Source organism: Rhinolophus hipposideros, assembly GCF_964194185.1.
Source record: "Rhinolophus hipposideros genome assembly, chromosome: 12".
Classification (NCBI taxonomy): Eukaryota; Metazoa; Chordata; class Mammalia; order Chiroptera; family Rhinolophidae; genus Rhinolophus; species Rhinolophus hipposideros.
The window spans coordinates 51,764,759-51,779,376 of NC_138058.1; the positions used below are offsets into that span (position 1 = coordinate 51,764,759).

At 40.5% G+C, this 14,618-nt stretch overlaps 1 long non-coding RNA gene across 1 annotated transcript; it reads right to left on the bottom strand.

Moving 5' to 3' along the window:
• Positions 1-3,660: 3,660 nt before the first annotated feature.
• On the bottom strand, positions 3,661-14,152 carry LOC308505790. Its single transcript, XR_013994622.1, has 3 exons — positions 13,963-14,152; positions 9,653-10,016; positions 3,661-5,023 (listed from the first exon to the last, which is right to left on the bottom strand). It is a non-coding gene; the product is annotated as an uncharacterized lncRNA (long non-coding RNA).
• Between the last annotated feature and the right edge of the window lie 466 nt (positions 14,153-14,618).

Sequence of the window (14,618 nt, forward strand, 5' to 3'; positions counted from 1 at the left end):
TTTAGTGGGATCTCAAAAGATCCTCTATCACCAGGCAGATAGTTCCCTCTTTTACACATAAGGAAATAGAGCGTCACAGAGGCTGTGTAAAAATTAAAGTCCCACCATGTCCTCTCATTTCATTTGCCACCAAATCCTTAGTCTGGTTGCAGAAAATGGAAAAGACTTTTCTTAGGAGTCAACTTCTTTAGACTATTTTGACTCTATGAAGAGAATTCCGGAAGCAACTCTTAAATTCAACTTTTTATGCCTATTTCCACCACCACACTCCACTAGCCATGAGACAACAGTAATGTATAGTAGAAAGAAAAGCCAAAAATGGATTACAACAACTTTTCTATACCATCTTGCCCTCACCCCCATTGGTGAAAAGTGGCCACGGTGGAAAGTGGCCACACTAAACAGCACCAGTCTCCAGAGGTGCCTGTGGTGAGAGCTGTGGAATTACTCATTCATTTCCATCTGTACCCAGGTTTTCCCCTCTCCCTGACTTCCACGAGAATGCAATGGTGGATCAGAGTCTCCCATAGTGAACAAGACCACAGTCCATCCAGAAAAGGTATAAATCCTACCATAGGTGAAAACAAAATCCCATTACAGATATTACAGGCAAACTTGAAGGGGAACTGAAGTCACACAGCTATATGGGTACGTGAACTGGACTAGTTACACCAGACATTTCCTCCCTGCCACATTCTCTTAAGAACCTTATCTTGCCCACTCTTGCTGAGGGACAATCACATGACCAATAACCCTGGCTATCAGAAGCTAAACCAGGAGTGGGCATCTTTGAGCCAATCAGATCTTTTAATATAGAAGTTGGAGTTTGGATACTGAGAGCCTAAGGCTGTTGATTGTCTGTAGGTGCTGGACTCATAAGATCCTGTGGGAGGATCCTGTGAGGCAGGCAGCCATCTTAAGTCATATGCAAATAAAGGAAGATAGATTAGAGGGAGAAGATGGAACAGATGCTCAGAGACAAAGAAAATTGAGAGAGAGAACTCAGGCCCTTTAGTGCCACAGAAGTCATTCTCAAAATTGGATTTCATAATATTCCCTTATAAATGTACAAGCAATCCCATGTACTTTAGTTAGTCTGAGTGGGTTTCTGGTGGTAGCAAATGAATGCCCCCTGACCCTAAGATGAAATGGCTGGGGTAGAGGTGAGAGTGGGAGAGTGAAAGGAGTCAGGAGGAAAGATAACTCCTGGCACTTTTCTGGGGAGAATAAATCTGAGAGTCCAAGTACATGCACAATATCCACACATTCATATTTTATGAGACAGCCTTATTTCCCATATGTCATCTTGCCCAAATATCTGTTTACAGAAATATGATGTATCTGTTTAAATATATAATCTTAGGATTGGGAAGGCCTTCCTAAGCAAGACACAAATCTGGAAACCATAAAGAAAAGATTGACAGATTAGACTACCCATCTTAAAATTTTAAATAACCTTTGAAAAAAGACATAATAAAAAAAAATTAAAAGTGAAGGATCTACGTGACAGCTAAGGATCCCCTGCACAGTTCCAGACTCCCCCTGGCTGAAGATCAGACACTCCCTCAAGGCTGCTAGATGGGGTCCAACCATGGCTTTGTGGCTGCCATGACTTCTGAGAGTGTCGCAACTGCTGGCAGCAAGACCATGACCTCTCACTGTCCCAAAATGAGGAAATGAAAGGGAAGAAAGAGGAAATAGGATGGAATGAAAAATGGTTAAGAACAGCAGAGAGGGAGCAAGAAATATTGAGAAGGATGAAAGAAATGAGCTGTTTATCTCTCTTCTGCTTCTGGGCCTTCTTCTTTGTGAGTCCCCGGGCATGCATTATCTCACTGAGCTGTTGTTATCTCAATCCTGGCCTGACTACTGAAAGGGAGTTGTGAGAACTAACATTCACTGAGTGGTTCTGATGGTGGCTTAGGACTGCAACTCATTCCATCTGACCCCAAGCCCACGATTGGATTAAAAAAAATCCATTGATTATCCAAAAGACTTCGGAATAAATCTTTAGGTGGAATATTTCCTTCCCATTCTTATGATTTCCTCTTCCCCTAAACTAAATTCCCTTTAGTTTTACCACCCACCAGAATAGAGAATTGAAATTAGGTTATTTTACTTAATAGCTTGCCAAGCTATAAACAACTCTCTTAAACAAAGCCACATCTCATCTAGGGAGAGGGCAATAAAAATAATGATCTATATGGTCAAGAGTTCACTGAGACATTTTTATAGTATCACAGATGGTTTTCCAAATTGCAGAACAGCTTTATTTCTTTCTGTATATCAATTTCTCAGTCCATAATTTGAAAATAATACCTGCTGTCCACTGCTTATTTCTCAGGTGAATTGGTTAGATCATGAAGGTCTCTGTATAAAAAGCACTCTGAATCTTAGGGAGAAGGTGGAAAAAATCATATGGGGCCTCGAATAATGAGACGGCTAGGCCTACTGCAATGTTTGAGGGGAAATGATTTGGCCCAGAGAACACTTGACTCTATGCAGTGTGAGCTGCTTAAGAGGACTCAAGTCTAAACAGTGCTCATTGTTACAGATACATCTTTGATAGCTTTAGAGCTTCAATAGTTCCAGAAAGCACCGGTGTGGTAAAATGGTAAGAAATGGGGCGGGATGATAAGAGAAAAGAGATTTGCCTTTATACCCTAATCCTCCTATCAATTTTAAAAACAAAACTGCTTGACTTCAGTTTTCATCAGGTACCTTTCTAGCTTTGGTCTCAGCCCTGATCCTACACATAATCCCTGTTTCCCCTTTAGCCCTAGGTGCTCATTAGATCCATTCTCAGCACACCACCTTTTCCTTCTACCCAACCCAAGGGCACTAGGTCCTTAAGCTTTGACAATGCAGATCAGAGGTGGCAATTGCAGTGCTGAGAACACTGGCCCCAGGGCAAGCCTGCCTCTCTGACCTGGCCCATCTCCTCATCTGTAAAGTGGGTGTGACACTAAGATACCCAACCAAAGGGCTATTGGGATAATAACATGAGACAGGGCCCAAAAAGCACTTAGCACACTGCTTGGTATAATAAATGGCGACTCTAATTTTTATAGGCATATTGTGAAAAACATGGTGGAGATGGATGGGGTAAAAATAACTGGTTTGGCCACTGTGGAAAACAGTATGGTGATTCCTCAAAAAGTTAAAAATAGAATTGCCATATGATCCAACACTTTCCCCCTTCCAGGCATATACTCAAAATAATTGAAAGCAGGGTCTCAAAGAAATAATTGTACACCTATGAACCTTGAGGGCATTATGTTAATTGAAATAAACCAATCACAAAAACCCAAACACTGTATAATTCCACTTATAGGAAGTACTTAGGATAGTCACAATCATAGAGACAAAAAGTAGAATACTGGTTGCCAGGGCTGTGGGAGAGGGAATAATAGGGAGTCATGGTTTAATGGATATAGAGTTTCAGTTTTATAAGATGGAAAGAGTTCTGGAGCTTGGTGGTGGTGACGGTTGTGCAACAAATGCACTTAATGCCATTGAACTGTACACTTAAATGGTTAAGATGATAAATTTCAGATTGTGTGTATTTTACCACAATAAGAAAAATTTTGAAAAAATATTGGATTAGTGGTTCTTCCACAGATGGCATTCAATGTTTTCCTTTGTTTTTATTTTTTTCTTGCAAAACAATGCGCTGTAAGTTGAGGCCAAACAAATAGAATTAGCTTATGGTTTTACAATTTGCATGGCTGAATGAATATACTTTTGATACTTTTATCATGTTTCTGATTGTTACCAAAAAATCCTTTTCTTTTTTTTTTTTCTTTTGGCTTCTCGGATTCAGGACATTATAGCAGCAAATAGCTGTTAAACTGATATGGGGCAGAGGCCACGGAATGTGTTCTCTAAATCCCACCCCCCCCACACACACACTCTTACATTATATTTACATTAACCCATATCCTTGAACTTGGGACCAATCATAAGACCCCAAATCTCAGGGTTCCCAGAAAAAAGTACATACTAATTAAATATGTATTAAACATTGGCTGTGGGTGTGTACTGGACTAAGTGCTTTCTATGCAATATCTCATTCAATCCTCAATACTTTGAAGTAAGGACTATCATTAGCCTCATTTTACAGACGTAGACATTGAGCCTTAGAAAATTTTGCCAGGCCGGCCCGGTGGCTCAGGCGGTTAGAGCTCCGTGCTCCTAACTCCGAAGGCTGCCGATTCGATTCCCACACGGGCCAGTGGGCTCTCAACCACAAAGTTGCCAGTTCAATTCCTCGAGTCCTGCAAAGGATGGTGGGCAGCGCCCCCTGCAACTAAGATTGAACAAGACACCTTGAGCTGAGCTGCTGCTGACCTCCCGGATGGCTCAGTTGGTTGGAGCCCATCCTCTCAACCACAAGGTTGCTGGTTCGACTCCCACAAGGGATGGTGGGCTGTGCCCCCTGCAACTAGCAACTGCAACTGGACCTGGAGCTGAACAGCACCCTCCACAACTAAGATTGAAAGGACAACAACTTGACTTGGAAAAAAGTCCTGGAAGTACACACTGTTCCCCAATAAAATCCTGTTCCCCTTCCCCAATAAATAAGTATCTATATATATAGATGAAATGTTTCTTAAAAAAAAAGAAAAGTAATTGCCATAGGTCACACATCTGTCATGTTTCCCCGAAAATGACCGGGTCTTATATTAATTTTTGCTCCAAAAGACACATTAGGACTTATGTTCAGGGGATGTCATCCTGAAAAAAAATGCTAGGGCTTATTTTCCAGTTAGGTCATATTTTGGGGGAAACACGGTAGGAAATAATAGAGTCAACTTTTGAACCGAGGGCATCTGGATCCAGAGTGCATGTTTTAGCAGCTTGTTGAGGCTTTAATGCAACCGAATGTGGCAGCTGCAGGCCTGTATGGACTAGCCTTGAACTCTGAGTTGCTCTTCCATTCCACAGCAGCTGACAAGGTCACGAGAAACTGCTCACAGCTGCTGCCCAACTATCAGGTGCGGCATCTGCTCTGCTTCTGAAGCTGGTAAGAAAATCAATGGCATATCAAAGAGATGAAGACAGATTATATCAGATGGAATGTGCATGTCCAGAATATATCTATGTATTTAAAAGCATACAATGCCGAATTTTTAAACAAACTCCACATGCACAGAAAATGCACATGCATGTTTCTAAGTGGGAACCTATTAGCTAATTCATTCCTTCTTGATAAAAAACGGTTAGAATTTGCTTAGAGATGCCTTTTCTCATAAAATAGAAATGAGAAGTAAGCTTTTCACTCACCATTTACTCTGTTTCTTCTCTTGTTTTTAAAATTCTCATTCATCCCTTCTCTTTCTTGCCTCTTCTCTCACTCTACTTCATAAGAATTTACACCACTCATTTAAGTGTCGAACCAAATGTTCTTCCTACTAATAGATATCACTTCCTCCCCTCTCTGGCTGGTTGGACCTGTTACCTTGGGGTAACAATTTTGTAAGAGATGTTGGAGAAAACAGGGATGGCATTTCCCCTTAGAAATCCAGCTTGTGTGACATTTATCTTCTCATGATGGTTTTATAAAAGCCTGCAGCTCAACTTATTGAGTGTCCACTAGGTGCCAGGCATGGTGAACTTGGTGCCCCCCCCCCCCCCCCCGGTGACTAGTATGTGACAAATTCAGGATTCGATGCTCTTAACTACAATACTATCCTGTCCTTTTCTAGCCAAGGTCAGGCTCAATATGTTCCTCTGAGGTAACTTTCCTTAGCAGGGTAGATAGTCATAGTAAGGTCACCTGCTAGAGCTAGTTCTTGAAAGTGGCACCAGACTGTGTCTAAGCTTCCTGTTCCTTGGGCAAAGAGGAATGAGGGTGATGTGAAAGGTTTCATTTGTACAGTCTGGGGGAGACAGAAATCCCTAAGATTTAGGGAGAAGAATGTGGTCAAGTACATGGCACCTGATCGTAGTATTTTAGAACTGAGCTGGACTTGAAAGGTGATTTCCTCGAACTCCTTCATTTGCAGTTGAGGACATTGAAAATCTGAGAGGTTAAGTGAATTGTCTAAGGGCACACAGCCAGTTAGTTAGATGCAGTGCCAGGAGCTAATTTTTTTTTTTTTTTTTTTGATTCAGAATACATGGTTTTTCTACACCACCTTCACTCTGCTTAGGCTTTATTTGTTATTAAGAAGCCTCAAAGATCAGAAAATTAAATTGCTTTTAACAACATGATTTTATATTAGACAGTTTTTGCTGAAAGTAATTATAATAATAATGCAAGCAGATCCCCCAAATCCAGGGGGATTTCAAAATGTTTCCGTCTTTTGCTAAATTAATATGTAGAATTCCAAGGTCATATTTATACCACATGAAATTTCAAAAGAGCTGGGCAATTTCCTATAAAAACTCAGTTGTGTACTAATTGCCAAGTTGGAAAACTCAGGTTTTCCTGGCAACTCCCACTTTCCTTGTGCTCTAGAGAATGTAAACTCCTCACCAAACAGTCTCTCCTGACTTATCTCCTTCCCAGAGGTCTTTTCTGACGTTCCTGCCTCCCTCGTTTACCTTTCTCAAGAGCCTGCAATCTTGCTTCAAACCCTCATCAGTTTAACAGACTTAGGTGGTAAATTCCTGGGATGAAGGTTCATATTTCTCTTACACATTAGTCCAAAAAGGAATAATGGACTAGAACTCAGGCAAGCTCATTTTCGGTCCTGGTTCAAAATTAATGAATCCTTTGAATTCCGTGGTCCTTGGTTTCTTTGTGGATAAAATATGAACAATAATCCCTCCTACTTACTTTTCAGGGTTGTACTTAAGTTTTTGAAAGTTAGAGATTCCCAGAATCCAGGGGACAAACTTGGCCTGCTGAGACTAGCCCCTTATGTCAGAGTTGAGAATGCAAGAAAGCCAGGGGTTCTGTGACCTCCTCCCTGCCATCTGCTCAAGGTCACCGAGGATTTGGTTAATGGCAAGATCAGGACCAACCTTCAGTCCTTCCAGATGTCCTTTCCCTACTCAGTGCTACCTGTGATGATAAATATAAAAGCATGCTTATAATTATAAATCATGAAACTGGCAACATGTAATTATTTAGGTATTAATTAATAGACTGTGTATAGAGTCAGCACTAATCAAAAATATTTTAATGCCTTAACAGGACTGTGGGTTGTCAGCAATTTCTAAAGGTGGCAAAAACATCATGTCTAAAGACGACATATCCTTCCCCTTCACATAAATATAAGGAAAGCAGAAAGTTTAACCAGAGATATTTAAGCTCAGCCTCCTCCAGGAGCCTTCTGTTGTTACTTTTTTAAAAAGCTGTTATTATTGAGATATAATTCACATAGCATAAAACTCACCATTTTAAGGTTTTTAGTGTACTCACAAGACTGTGTGACTATCACCACTATCTAATCAGCACATTTTCTGCATTCTGTTGCTTTTCATATGTCCATCTGGTCAGGTTGAATGTAGCTTCACTGACATGGTCTTGGTTCAGGCATTATAACATCCAGCCCTGTGTAGTGTTCATCTAAGCTGAGGAGCTCAAGCACAATCTCTGTTTGGAGAACTTTATGTCTACTAAAGGTCTGACCCATTGGAGCTGGGACAAGGTTAGGAATGAGATAGGCTCGAAACCTCCAAATAAGTCTTAGCAATGAGACTGAGAACTTGAAAAGCAAAACTCGACCATCAAAGATGATTGGCAGGGCTAAAATAGGAGAAAATTTCCCAGGCCCAGAGTGAGTAAACTGGAAGTGGGAAGTGTGGTTGGTGTAAAGACTCAGGGTTCAGGTGGTTCCGGTGGTTCATGCCTCAGGCTTCTATGCATGCTGAATCATCCTCTGCCTGATCTAAGCCTTCTGGGATCCCTGAGCACCCATCCCTGAGATGCCTCACTTCCCTTATCATGGCCCTTCTGGCCCCACGTGTAATGTGACTACCGGCTCACTTGTGTGCATTTCTGAATAGGCCATAAGCTTCAAAAGGGAAGAACTCCTGCCTTTGTTTTTGTCACCTACCCACCCTGCTCTCAGCATCTGGTATCATGCACAAAGATTTCTTGAACAAATTATTAATTTGTCCACTACCCAAATTTCTCTTTCTGTAGCCCTCTAATACTCAAATTAAAATTGAGCACCAGGAATGTCTCCAAGAATCCCATCGTTTTTCAAGATGGATATATATAGCAATAATGATCCTGGATCAAAGCTGCCTTCCTGCAGTTTTTAACTAAGTAGCCCTAGCTCTGGTCCAGAAAACAGGAGAGAATAAATCTCTGCCCTCTTCTCTATGAAAACCTTGTAAGTATTTGAAATGAGCCTTGTCATGTCCTCTATATCTTTTATTTTCCAGGTTAAACCTGTGTTATTACTTCAACAAGGAGACATAAAATGTGGATTCATTTACTCATTCAGTCAACAAATATTTCTGAGCATGTTCTATGCATCTGGCACTGTGCCAGGGGTTTAAGAGGGGGCATGACATGGACCCTCTCCTAAAGGAGTCTAAAGTCTGTGATATACTCTCTGGGGTTTCTCTAATTAGTAAATATCCCTTTGCAAATGTGGTTTCCAGAACTTGACACTATATTCCCAAGTGGTCTGACCAGTGCAGAGTTCAGAAGAACTATTATTTCATGATACGGACCCTGTGCTTCTAAGAACTTTCAATTGTTCATATGCATATTATCCTTAGGAAGTGCTCAGGGTATTAATGTGGTGTGTGTGTGTGTGTGTGTGTGTGTGTGTGTGTGTGAGAGAGAGAGAGAGAGAGAGAGAGAGAGAGAGAGAGAGAGAGAGAGAGAGAGAGAGAGAAAGGAGACCTTTTATTACAATTTTTGTAAGGCTGTCTGCTCTTCGTGATTAAAACAAAATATGTGGTAGTATTTCTGGTGATAAAAGTTCAAGTCAAACACATCCCTATCCTGCCAAACAAACAAATCCCTAGGAATAAGCAGATTGCAATCTTCATATCAGACTGAACTCATAAGGGTGAACAGATTTTTTTAAAAAGAGAAGGACATTTCACACTGTCACTAATGGTCCTTTATGATGTTTCTGAAAATAATTGGAAGTGAAGCATGGACATCTGGCATGTGAATAAAGCTGTTTCTAATTATGAGGGGCTGTCTGTCTTTAAAGCAGAGCAAACAGCGGGGTTCTCTTGAATGTGCTCTTCTTGAATGATACTAGCTCAGGACCTGGCAGCCTCCAACATTCACCTATTTGAAGAATGTGGGGTGGGTGGGCCACTTCATTTTCGCATCTGTCCTGAATAATTTTGGTCCTTACATTCCTTCAGGCTTTGGCCTTTTTTTCTTTTGGATTTTGCTTTGAGGCTGAAAATGTGAATTTTTTGGTTATGCTGCTTCCTGGGTACTTTCCGTATGTTCAGGAGACGGAATGATCAGGGCCAAAAGGTCAACAGATGAGAAAATGCTTCTCATCGGTGACTACTGGGATAAATGAGGGAGAACTTCGCAAGACTTGGGTGATCAGGAGACCCAGGCATGATTCCAAAAAAAGCAGAGCGTGTGAGAGTCATTCTGTCCTTTATCCTAATATAATTTGCAGCAGGTATTGTGCTGAGTATTTATACATTGGTAATTTCACTGATTGATTTTTTCAAATCATTTTTCTTGGCCTCACCTCTCTTCACTTACCCAACATGTATTAGGTGCCGAATACGTGCCAAGAACTTGAAACTTCAGAAATCACTGCTATCGTAAGTGTTGTCTTAAGAAGCATCTGTAGTAGTTTGTTGTCTCCATGATCCCAAAGCTTGTACTGGGCCTCGCTCATCATCCACGTATACAGTGACCACTCTTTGAAGGCAGTTGATGGTAGAAATTGTAGAATCCCTCCAAGTGAGGTTGATGTTTCTTATCCTAGGATTTCATAGGCTTAAAGATAGCTCTGTGGAGGCTATTGCAAGGGCCACTGTCAGGGCTGTTGCCATCACCCCTGACTCTATTTCCAGAAATCCCTCGTGGAACCCCCTGGCAGCTGTGTCTGAAAATCGATGTTCTAGTGAAAAGAAAATTACTTAATTAAAAACATATTTTTTTTACAAATAACAAACATTTTTTTCTCTCTGATTATAATGTTCTCACCAGAAATCCTTTGTTATATATTCTCACCAAAGAAATTTGGAAAATAAAGATAAGCACAAAGCAGGAAATTAAAATCATCTATTACTCCACTATTCAAAGATAAGCACGGATAAAATGTTGGTGTATATATCTCTTCATCTGTCTAGATCTGCTTTTCTTTCACCCCAGTTGTATAGTCTAGCCTGCTTTTATGTAACAATATACTGTGCACACTTTTCCAGGCCACTGTCTTTTCTTCTACAGTATAATTATAATAGTTGCATAATATTTCATTGTTATTGATTTAATTAACTGTGTACTTTTGGGCTCTTGACTGTGTACTTTAGTTTCCACTTTAAAGCATACACACACACACACACACACACACACACACACTAGGGTAAACATTCTTGTCTATTCTTATATTCCCATTCATTATTTTCTTATAATAATCCCCAGAAATAGACTTTCTGGGTCAAAAGATAAGCCAAAAATGTAAAACTTTTGGAATATACATAGACAAGCCGTGGATTCTGAGTAGTAAGTTCTTTGTTCTGAGCTCTAACCCAACTGTGTGACCTTGAGCTTAATTACCCCATCTGTAAAATGGAGAACATGGTCACACACCCCATTGTATTTCAAAAGGTGATTTTGAAAAGAATGCAGTAAGACTTTTGAAATACAGTGTGTGGTAGGCACACTGATGCTTATCTGTTTAGCAGCCATTCATCATTTCAACAAACCTTGATTTTGTTTTCAAATATTCACCCCTTCCCCAATGTAGTCTTGTACCTTTAGGGTAAGCCTAAATTGTATGAACATAATCTCCTCACCCTTGTCAGCCATAGGATTAGGAACAGGCGTATGAACCAGTTCTGTTTCGTGATTCAAAGGGAAGTTTGCTGAGGTTTCTGGAAAATTTCCCATTCTTAAGAGAGAGCCACAGGAAGAGAGAGTCTTTTTTCCCTGGACATTGTCATGTACCAATGCCAAGCTTGGCCATGTTGCTGCAATAGCCATAGTACCCCCAGCCTGAGAATGAAGCTGAACACAGAGCTGTGTATCACGGGGAAATAGGACTGGAACCACTGGAAGCCTGCCCCATCTCTAAACTTCCAGTTATGAGCCCCAATTCTGGCAGTGCATGCTCTTGGAATCAGTCAACTTGAATTTTAACTCCGATTCTGATCGTCGGCCTTTTCATTTTTTTTCTTAATTATAAGAAATGCTTTTTAAGTCTCGTATAGGTTTCTTTCTAGCTTCTTGTAACCTCCCTTTCCCAATTTTCAAAAAGAATTATGCCTGAAGGGAATATTTGAGGAAAGAGGATGATGCTTATGCCAACAACTCGGAAATGACTCATTTGAATCTGCTGAGCTGCGACTTCCAGGTTGGTCAGAGTCAGATTTTTGCGATGGAAAGAACCTTGGTACTTAACAAGGAAACAGGTTCAGAAAGATTTATCATGACTTGCTACAAAGTCCATGACAGCTGATATTTCCCACACAGCAGCTGCAGAAGACTTACCTGGAGTGCCTATTTGACTCCTGCCATGTTTCAGTGGGGAACTCAAGCCAAAACATATCATAATTGGCTCTTCCTACTCTTTGTTTTTTGTTAAATCATAATGTCCCATTTGTAGCAAGAACCTAAAGAGCAATGCTTTTCCCCACCACCTGGGAAATCCAGTCTTCTTTTAGGCCCCTGTAGTGATTTTTTTTTTCTAGAAGTCGGGGCAGGGGTTTCACAAATAATCTCGATTACTTCGTGCAGACCCATGTTGCCTCTGCTCTTCTTGGTCTTCACCACCTGCTGCCCTTCTGCTACTTTGGCTATTATTTCTCTGTACCACTGGGTCACAATCACTGCTTGTGCCAGACTCTCCCACACATCATTTTCATTCAGCTGATGGGTCATTGTCTATGCTCTTTCTGACTGTCCCTGGATTGCCAACTACTCTGTTCTTCTTCCTTTCCAGCCAATTGGACAACTCTTGTTTTTCATGGGTGCTGATTTTAAGTAGGTTCCCTCAGCAGAGTTGGGCAGTTCTTTGCTCTCTTACTCAGCCTGTTCCTCCCTAGTCAACATGTGCACTCCGGGAATAGGTTTTACAAGGGCTGGTCCTAATTCAGCATCACATTACTTGTGGGAATAAATTCTCCTTCAGCATCCAGCTTTGCTAGCCTGCTTCTTCACATGTGGTGTTTCTCAGAAACCTCACTTAAAAATTATGGGGTGGGACTAGAGCAGGAATCCTCAATCTATGAACTTTGGGGTGGGTATTCGTTGGGCATCCACAAACCCTTAAAAATGGTGTTCAAAGTTTTGTGTAAAAATAGCCTTGCATAATACAAAAACCTCTAATCCTTATCAGAGTGTCCAAGGGGTCTGTGACCCTAAAGTGGTTGAGACCCATCAATCTCCAGGCGGTCTCTAAATCAGCTAGTCTCTAAAGCTGTTTAAGTTGTAATATTTTGTGGCCTTGTGATTCCATAATACAGTCTTTAGCAAATTTACCAAACACAAAATTATTGGGTCACTCTCCCAAACTTCTGGATTACATTCACAAGTGGGTATGAGAATTTATGCAAGAATTTTTAACCTGATTTGCACTGGAGATGTTACATTGTTTGAAGATAGTAAGAAAGGATTAGGAGTTAAAGCTTTTATTAGCAAGAAATAGGATATTACTCTATCCTATAAAAAGACTATTCTAATCTCAAGTGATATAAATATTGGGAGATCTTTCTTTTGATAGCAGCAAGATCTTGGAAACTTTATTGATTAGAAGAATGGTAGGACATGGATGGTGCTTAGCACTGCCTGCCTTTCCAAGTGCTCTTTCCTATCAAGGAGTGGGAGACCAGCCAGAGGTTAGCTTCCTCCTTCTCCTCTGCGTAGCCTGTAGTTCCTAGTTGACCCCTAGGCGGTGTTCTTGTGTTTGTAAGAGACATGGAAACCACTTATATGAGAGCCCACCGTGACTGATGGCTGAAACTGCCCACCAAATGATGAGAAGTGAAATACAGATGACCTTCAACAATAATTAGAACACAGAATCGGAAAAATGACACAAAGTCTTCCTATATTGCTTATAGTAAAATATGGAAACTTTTAGCCTTAGTCTGGTCAGTGAAAATATGATTTAAATGTAATGGTTAGAGGAAACTACCAATTAAAAAAAGTAATTGTGGTAAAATACACATAACATAATTTGCCATCTTAACCATTTTTAAGTGTACAGTTCAGTAGTTTTAAGTAATTCCATTTTTGTACAGCCAGTCTCCAGGACTCTTCATTTTGTAAAACCAAAACTCTATACCCATTAAACAGCTCCCCATTCTTCCTTTCCTCCAACCCCTGGCAACCACACTTCTACTTCCTGTCTATAAATTTAATTACTATAGGCACCTCATATAAGTAGAATCATACAGCATTTGTCCTTTGCTACTTGCTTCTTTCACTGGCATAATGTCTTCAAGTGGAAGCTGTTAATTTTTATATAAAAATTATTTTTTTAATTTGTAAAGAGAAGTTGGTAATTTAAAAAATATGACTGAACTATTAACTCATGCAGACAGTTTCACAGGCAGATGTTCTTATTCAAATCACTAAAAGTCAAAACATCACCTGCAACACCCACCAGGAAGTCTTCCAAGGCTCTACCAAACATGGACACTCACAAGACTTCCATGCCACATTGGGCATCGTTGGACCCCAAAGGAAGCATAGGCCAGGATACAAAGTATGCCAACAGGGGCATACTCCGTTCCTTTTCTGCAAGACCTTGCAGCAGACCACAAAGTCATCCATACCAAGTTCAGGAATTATTGTCTTTGGCTCCCACGTGATGAGTCGGGTGTGAAAAAGAAATGACTTACATCAAGATGGTGTGGAGGTCACCCTGGGTTGAAAACCCCATACTCCTCAGTGGCTCACATCTTTTGAAGAAACTCCAGAGGCATAGCTTCTGTGGTCCCTACAGGGCCATGCCAGGTATGAGTTAAGGGAAACTCAAAGGTAGGGCTACCAACCTGTATTTACAGTTGTTCAGTCCACCTAAAGTTTACCAATCACTACTATTTTTACTTTCTTTTATCAGGTTTCCAGGAAAACAGAGCTAGAAAGTTAATCAAAAGTCAAATGTTTCTGCCAAAGGAGAAAGGGTCTTGTTAATACTTTACTTGCAGCCCTTTGAATAGTTGAATTATAATTTGTGACAAAGCATCTGGTTAAACAGAAAGATGTCAGAATGACAAACTGATGTGAAGAACTAAATCACACAATGAAATTTGTCGTCTTTTATTGGTTATAGTTCTGTTCTCTAACTACACAGATTGATAGTGATAGAGCTATAATTAGAATTTAAATGCCTGAAAAGATGCCTGTCAAACATCATATTCTTCCTAAGAGAAGGGAGAAGAAGCATGCAGGAAGAGAAAAAAGGGGGTGCTGATCTATGAAGAAAGCACTAGAGTGAGAAAGGGGAAGGCATGCAAGGCATTTCTTCATAGCAATGGCTGCTCCCCTGGTAGCA